This window comes from Diplotaxodon limnothrissa, linkage group LG12 (genome assembly GCF_057381915.1).
Source record: "Diplotaxodon limnothrissa isolate DT_005_m linkage group LG12, D_limnothrissa_male_GT1.1, whole genome shotgun sequence".
Taxonomy (NCBI): Eukaryota; Metazoa; Chordata; class Actinopteri; order Cichliformes; family Cichlidae; genus Diplotaxodon; species Diplotaxodon limnothrissa.
In genome coordinates this window covers 10,825,327-10,833,904 of record NC_140607.1, presented here as the reverse complement: position 1 = coordinate 10,833,904, position 8,578 = coordinate 10,825,327, and positions in this window count along the sequence as shown.

Below are 8,578 nucleotides of genomic sequence, written 5' to 3'. Positions count from 1 at the left end.
CTTTATGCACTGAAGCTGGCACGTTCCCTGAGTTTTTCCAGCAACACGGTGCACCACCACATTATGGGTGCCAGGTCCGAGCATTCCTAGATGAACAGTTTCCTGGAAAGTGGATTGGTCGCCGTGGGCCAGTGGAATGGCCCCCAAGGTCTCCTGATCTGACCCCCTTAGACTTTTATCTTTGGGGTCATCTGAAGGCAATTGTCTATGGTGTGAAGATACCAGATGTGCAGCACCTGAAACTACAAATACTGTAATGCCTGTGCTGGCATTTCTCCTGCGGTGTTGCTGTCAGTGTATGAAGAGTGGGAGAAGAGGGTTGCACTGACAATCCAACACAATGGGCAGCACATTGAACACATTTTATAAGTGGTCAGAAACTTGTAAATAACTCATGAAAGAATAAAGTTACGTTGAAACCAAGCACACCATTGTTTTTCTTAAGATAAGAGAGAGAGATAAGATAGAACTTTATTAATCCCTCGGGTGGGTTCCTCTGGGAAATTCGAATTCCAAAAAAAGCACAGCAACGACCGAAGTTAGTTACAGAACTGTTATATATATATATATATACACACACACACACACACACATATATAAATACAGAGACAAATATAAATAAAATATACAAAGGGGATAAATAGAATAAATAGGAATAAAAAATAAAAAATAAAAATACAAGTTCTTGTGACATTACCAATAAGTTTGATGTGTCACATGGCCCTCTTCCTATTGAAAAAAACAAAAGTTGTATCCAAGATGGCTGACTTCTAAATGGCCACCATGGTCAGTGTTGGGAAGGTTACTTTTAAAATGTATTCCATTACAGAATACAGAATACATGCCCCAAAATGTATTCTGTAACGTATTCCGTTACGTTACTCAATGACAGTAACGTATTCTGAATACTTTGGATTACTTAATATATTATCATGCTTTTTACAACAACGTGAATGTACTATTGCTGTGTGATTTATTACTATTACTGAAGGTCCGCGACTCCGAACTGTAGTAAAGGGACCTCTGACTAATACGGCGGGGTCCCTGTCAGCTCGTAGCCGAAAAATAGCTTTACTTTGTTGTGTGGGTCAACTTTTCTTGCGAGAGACAGAGAGAGGCGTTGAAAGGCTGCTCCAACGGAACTTATTGTTTTCGGAGGAAAACACGAACACAGCGTACAGTCGAGTCTTAATAGCTTACTTACAACTGGGCTCGTCACGCTCTCTTCTTGGCTGCAGTGGTTATTATTATATTTACATGCTTCCAGCTCCCATTTTTGCTCGATGACAACTCGTACCTTTCCACTCCCCTTTTTCTCCCTCCTCGCGCTCACAGACATATAACGTGTATGGCAGTCCATTCTCCCTGCAACACGGACTACACTGCCCATGATGCTACATTCTTTAGAGCTATGCTTGTAGCATTCTGCCTGTTAGCTTAGCACAACAACAACAACGAAAAGGCGCTCTCTCACCCAGGAAACACACAGTCGCAGAGAGAGAGAGAGAGCGTCGCCCTGTAACCATGGCAACCGTAACGCTGCCGCCTGGAACAAAAGAACGTAGCTGTCAAAGAAAACCCAAACAGTCCTGACCCGCGACAATATGAAACAGGAAAGTACCGCAGTGTAATCCATTTATTTCAACAAAGAAACTGTATTCTGAATACCACCTTTTTAAACGGTAACTGTAACGGAATACAGTTACTCATATTTTGTATTTTAAATACGTAACATGTATTCCGTTACTCCCCAACACTGACCATGGTCACCACCCATCTTGAAGAGTTTGCCCCCTCACATATACAGTACTAATGTGCCACAAACAGGACTTTAATATCACCAACCATTCCCATGTTATTACAGTGTATCCATATAAATGGCCCACCTTCAGTTTTCAGGCCCCTCTTCTGTGGAACCAGCTTCCCTTTTGGATTTGGGAGACAGACACCTACTTTTAAGATTAGGCTTAAAACTTTCCTTTTTGCTAAAGCATATAGTTAGGGCTGGACCAGGTGACCCTGAACCCTCCCTTAGTCATGCTGCAATAGATGTAGGCTGCTGGGGGATTCCCATGATGCATTGAGTTTTTCCTTTCCAGTCACCTTTCTCACTCACAATGTGTTAATAGACCTCTGCATTGAATCATATCTGTTATTAACCTCTGTCTCTCTTCCACAGCATGTCTTTTATCCTGTCTTCCTTCTCTCACCCCAACCGGCCGCAGCAGATGGCCGCCCCTCCCTGAGCCTGGTTCTGCCGGAGGTTTCTTCCTGTTAAAAGGGAGTTTTTCTTTCCCACTGTCGTCAAATTGCTTGTTGGGTTTTTCTCTGTATCTATGAAGCGCCTTGAAGCGACTTTTGTTGTGATTTGGCTCTATATAAATAAAATTGAATTGAATTGAATAGAAGAAGCCATGTCATGAGATCAGAACTCCACTGACTAATATTGTCAATACTCAACCTTTTGAACTCATATCAATTGATTTCCCACACCTTGAAAAGTGCAAGACCAGTTATGAATACATTATTGTAGTCATTGACCATTTTACACTTTTTGCCCAGGCTACAACTTCCAAATCAGGTAAAACTGCTGCATGCAAAATCTTTCATGACTATGCTCTAAGATTTGGCTTTCCAGCACGAGCGCATCATGATCAAGGTGCTGAATTTGAAAATTAGCTGTATGTGCAACTGAAAAACTACTGTGGAGCTGCTGAGTCCAGGACTACTTATGAGTGCCTTCGTCTCCTCCGTGCTGATGTTGGATGCTGGGGTTTTGCATTGCTGGGACAGGCCATCAAAGAAGTGGAAAAGAGGGCTTTGTTATCCTACCCTGGAACACCACCAAGTCATTGGTTTAGGTATGTGGATGACACCTGGGTGAAAATCAAGTCTCAGGACTTACCAAAATTCACAGATCAAATTATCTCTGTGGACCAACACATCAAATTCACCAGAGAGGATATGAAAAGTGACAGGTTAGCATTCTTAGACTGTGAGATTTCCATCAGTAATGGGGGACATCTAAAAGGTGATGTGTACCATAAACCTACGCATACGTATTTAAGGTTTGACTCTCATCATCTACTGGAGCATAGATTGAGTGTCATGAGGATGCTACAACACAGAGCGAACACCATCCCCACAGACACAGCAGCCAGGGAATCAGAAGAACATCACATTAAGAAGGCCCTGATTTAATGTGGTTATCCCAGCCGGACATTTGTTAAAGCTGGGAAGATTCAAGATTGTTTATTTGACACCTAAAGACACTTAAAGAAAGCTCCAGTCGATCCAGGAGAGAAGGACAACTGCTGCCTAAACAAAAACCTAGTAATCCCGTATGTGTCAAGAGTATCGGAACAGTTGAGACGCATTTTTTCTAAACACTGCATTTCTGTGGCTTTTAAACCCCAAAACACGTTGCACCAAAAATTGGTCCACCGCAAGGATCGGGTCCCCCGACACAAATAGAGTAATATAGTGTACACTGTTAAGTGCCAGGAGGACTGCCATACATTAGGTAAACCAAACAACCTCTGGCAAAGTGGACGGCAGAACACAGAACAGCCAACTCGTCAGGCTAGGACTCAGTCAATTTACACCTACGGTGGACACTCTTTCAGCAATAAGAATGTACAGATCCTGTACAGGGAGGAACGTTGGTTTGAGAAGGGAGTCAAAGAGGCCATTTACGTGAAAAGGGAAAGACCATCTCTGAATCAAGGAGGGGGCCTAAGGGTACATCTGTCACCATCTTACAATGCTGTGATTGCAGCCATTCCCCAACTCTCTGTATATGGTACTCATGGCCATTGATCAGTGGTCTTTGATCAGTGGTTGTTGATGTCATAAGAATTTGCATATTAATGATCAAGGAACTCAATTCCAAGCCCATTGTTCCTTCAGTGGTGCTAGTTATTATGCAAAGTCAGTCATTATGCAAATGTACTGTTTATAAGGTTTGGGAAACTTGCAGTCAGCGGAGACTGAGGAAGTCACTTGGACGAGTGACGAAACGTTCCACTGAAAATACTGCATCCAGATGAAGAGACTCAACTTTTGGTGAGTGCTCAGACTAGAAAATATAGGAACCAGTCCATTTGATAACTGTGGCCATAGAGACAAACTGCTGAAAAACTAAATGCAACTGCAGACAATGAATACCTTCTTCTTGAGAAGATTTCATTGTGCATTCATACTTCAGTGTTAAATCTGCATCATTTGTACATCACAACCACAAACCCCTCTGAAATAACCTACTGCATATCCCAACGGACACCTCCCTGGAAAGGTAACATGTCACACTGATCCAGTGGCAACTATTGGGATCGGCCTGTTTAGTCCCTTCAAACCCTCATATGCATTTCCACTTACTTTTTTTACACAGTCCATTTTGCTTCAGAAGGTTCCTAACTGAGAGAAAGGTGAGCCAGAGGTATCTGTGTGGTAGCAATAATAAGAGCTGTTTCTCTATCTCTATTCTTTAAATACAAAATAAAGGAGCTTCAGTGCTTCCATTAGCATAGGAAACACTGGAGCATCATTTATGAAAGAGGAGGAGAAAACGCTGTCCCATAAATTATTGTAATGGATCACTGGCATACAAACAATCTGTATAATAAAATTGCACAGATCATGGAATTTCCTCCCCCTAATCCTTAACAAGGAGGAGGACATGAGATGAGAAATGACTTTGGTTCACAAGAGTAAAATATAAGAAAATAAGATTGATTTAATTTTTATGTGCTATGGGATAGATTTACTAAATTCAAATCATTGTGATGTTGCAGTTGCTTGGTGACCTATCAGCAATGTACTTTAATTTAATTTATATAGAAAGATACAGCTTGTTCACTGCAGTAAAAAACAACATTATGCGACTACTGGATCAATAATCCAGCCTGAAAACATCACTGCAATTCAGATAAATGACAGGAAGCCAAAGGAGAATCTATATACTTTTGATATAACCAAAAACTCTTCTGATAAGACTGAGGTGTTATATTTTCAGAGGACTGCACAAGAGAACTTCTGTACAAGTTGCAAACCTTTTTCCATACAAAGTAAACAAAAAGCAACAATTGCTGTACATCATATAGGTTATGTGGGAGTCTCTACAGAGTCCCTGCAGAAGCCTAAATCAGCTCTTAGTCTACAGCTGTTAGGGTATACCCTACACTGTTAAAGGCCAAACTTCAATGAGATTCCATTTAAAATGTGTTCAGGAGGATGTTGGTTTTCCTTTATGAACTAATGCCCTATGTTCTGTCTAGGTTCCACCTCCTCTGTCCTGATTGGATGCTGCTCACAGAATCCACCTAATTGCCAATCAGCAGAGCACTACTTAATGCCTGTGGAGCTGTTTTTCTGGGCCCCCTGGCCATTTTGATTGCTGTACCTGTGCAGGATTGCATGCCTTTTTGACTTGTATGTGCATTTTGTGTTTCTGAGTTCAGACTGCTTGTAGGGGAGAGCTGCCTTTTGTTTTGATTCCCTGTTTCCTCCTGTTTATGTGATGTTAGGTAGGTTATAGGTTTGTAACAGAGGACAAGGTATGAGTAAAAGGGGCAAGGAAATAAATTGATAATTTATTTATTACATTAATTAAACATACAATTTCCCAGTTATTTTCAGACAGAACTTAAAACACGTCCTGCTGATATCCCAGCAGCACATGAGACTTACCACACAAACAGTGCAAAAAATAACAACACTGCAAACTGTCACACCCCGTTTAGCGACACTGCAATCGATTTATCTGTGGCACGCACTGCAAACAATTCAGGTCTCAGCACAGCTGGGAATGCATGACCTGCAATCTGGGATATAAAGAGAAGTGGCACAAACAAAAAACAAAAAGGGAGGTTAGTCCACCCTTACACAACTCACTCCCAACCAACAACCCCCTTTACAGCTGGACGGACTAACCAAAACAAAATTACAAATCAATCAAAAGGACGAAAAAGGACAGCAGAGACAGCACAGAATATTGATCAGTTTCCCTGCACGCAGTCAATCTAGGGCTTGATCAATTCTTCTTTTAAAACTCGTAGTCACACGACAATATACCCACTCGCACCCGAGTGAATTAATCACCTGTTTTTTTTCCACAGAAGAGCACTGACCTCACCCCACACACTCACTACCTTTTCAAAGCTCTTCAGCCAATCACCTGGCAGAGAGCAACAAACTGCCAGGTGGCACTTGTTACAGGTTGTATATTTTGTTTTCTTTGTGTTAGGTAAGTTCCTTTTATTTTCATATCAGGGATGTTTTGTTTGCTATGTTGGTCTCACCTCTCCCTGAAGTTAACCCTCAGTCTGAACTAGAACTGAATTAGAATTTCTAGCAAGAAATAAACCTTTTAACTTACCATCTTGGCTCTTCCTTCACTATTTACCTTTATGTTGGTCCCTTCTAACCCCTAGACTAGCCTGGGGACGTAACAAATGAGAGAGCGAAAAGCAGTAGTGTTTACCATCATCTTCCATATTTTAACATTTAATAATAAAACTGATGTCATTCCACTGTTCAATCCATTCATCATTTTGCTGGTCCTTTTGTGTTTTTACTTGATATAGCAGAGGTGGTTGTTGACAGATGGAGCACAGTACATCTGCTGACAGCACTGAAAAACTGGAGCTTCGGTATTACTGAATTTGTTAAATATGCTGAATGAATACACAACATAATGACTCGTGTTCCTCACTTAGGCTACTATTTAAGATGAATGGCTAATTAAAGCATTTTAAAATTATGTTAATTACTCGAGTATCAAAGGCTGCTATCCTGGGCCCGTATCCCTAAAGATTCTGAGAATCCTCTCAGAGAGCTCCTAACTTAACCTAAAAATTCCTTGCCAGGAGCTTTAGCTTAGAAGTGATTCCAGAACATTTTCAGTGAACTCTGAGCAAGGAATGGATGGAAAATCTTATCTTAGTGAGGAGGTGTGGTTGACCCCGTTGCTAGGTATGAGTCATCATTTCAAAAGCCGTGATTGGTTGATCCTACAAGTTTGATGGAAATGAGTTTTTGGTGATAATGAGCAAAGGATGTACCCTCAAATCAATAAACATAATTATACACTCTAATCTTACGCTGACTGTAATTGTGAATAATATTTCACATTCAAGAAAATATCTGGAAAATGAATAGTAAGCTGTAGGGGTTATAGCCTAACATTAGAATCTAAAATATGTGAAAACTTAAACTCATTACACCCTGTTCAAATAATGATTCGTGTCTTATTTGCTCATATTAATATCCTAGCTGGCATATTTTGTACTTTCACTCCCATATGGACCCCATTGAAAACAAGATGGCCTATCTCAAGGCGCTGTCCTTAATGAAGTAGAAATCACAACGTTACAAGTCCAGTGTGGTCTTAATGAGGGTAACACGGCTCAGCTTTTATCAATGTCTGTGATTGCTGGCTGGTCTATTTATAAAGGCTTGTTAACAAATATCCTACAAACACAGAAAATGGAGAAAAAAGGACTCGCAAGCCGAACTGGACTGAGGAGCAAGGTTTGTTGCTGGCCCAGTTGGTGAATGAACATAAAGGTATGTTATGAGGAAAATTTGGCCCAACTGTCACTAGCCAAGGCAAGAGGCGCGCCTGGGACACAATATCCCAAATAATCAATGCCTCTTTTCCACTGGTGGTGCGGACAGGCGACGGTTGTGAGATAAGGTGATATGTGCTGCAGTCCAAGGCAAAAGATGAGATTGCAGCACACAAGCAGGAATCCTCACTCACAGGTGAGCAAAATATTATAGCCTACCACATAATCTGGCAACTTGCGCCTGCTGGCAAAGTTAATTTACATGCCTAAGTACTGTGTTCATTGACTGTTTCTTTCTAGGGGGTGGACCACCTGCAAAGCGGCTGTCCCAGGTGGCTGACACTGTCTTTCAAGTCCTGGGACACTCTGAGGTCAGTGTCACCGGGCTGCCAACAGGCATTGACACATCAATGATGCAGGCCCTTGAAGTGCAGCAAAGGTAGGACATAGGGTTATTCATATCTACAGTGTTTATTCATTGCAGAAGCCATTTCATGTGTTATCCATGCTCATTGTATTAAATTAATTTAATCAAAACAATAATTAAACTAGGCCTATGTATTTCTGTAGCATGGAGCCATCACAAGAACCGGGCCCATCAAGTTTGCCGATGAGATTGCCGCCTGAACTATCTGCAGCTGCTACTCAGGATAGCCCGGCGGATCAAACACCATTCCCATCCGCAGCACCTGCTCTGTCAGCATCCCTGCAGGAGAGCAGATTGCAACTCACAATTGATGTGTTTGAACAACAAAAAAAAAGTCCTTTCCCTTCAGGAGGAGTACTACCGCCTTAAAATTGAACACCTAAAAAATAAACCATTTACAGATTGTGTTCTGTGTCTTGCATTTAACAATTGCAGGTGATGTGCAGTAAAACTGTGGTAGTTCTTAATACCATCACAAGTTCTCAAAAGACATGGGGCTACAGCTTGCCTGAAATGTAAATTTGTGAAGTTTGCCCTGTAAGGCAGTCCACTCTGGGCTAGGTTCCCCTGTGGAATGTAAATA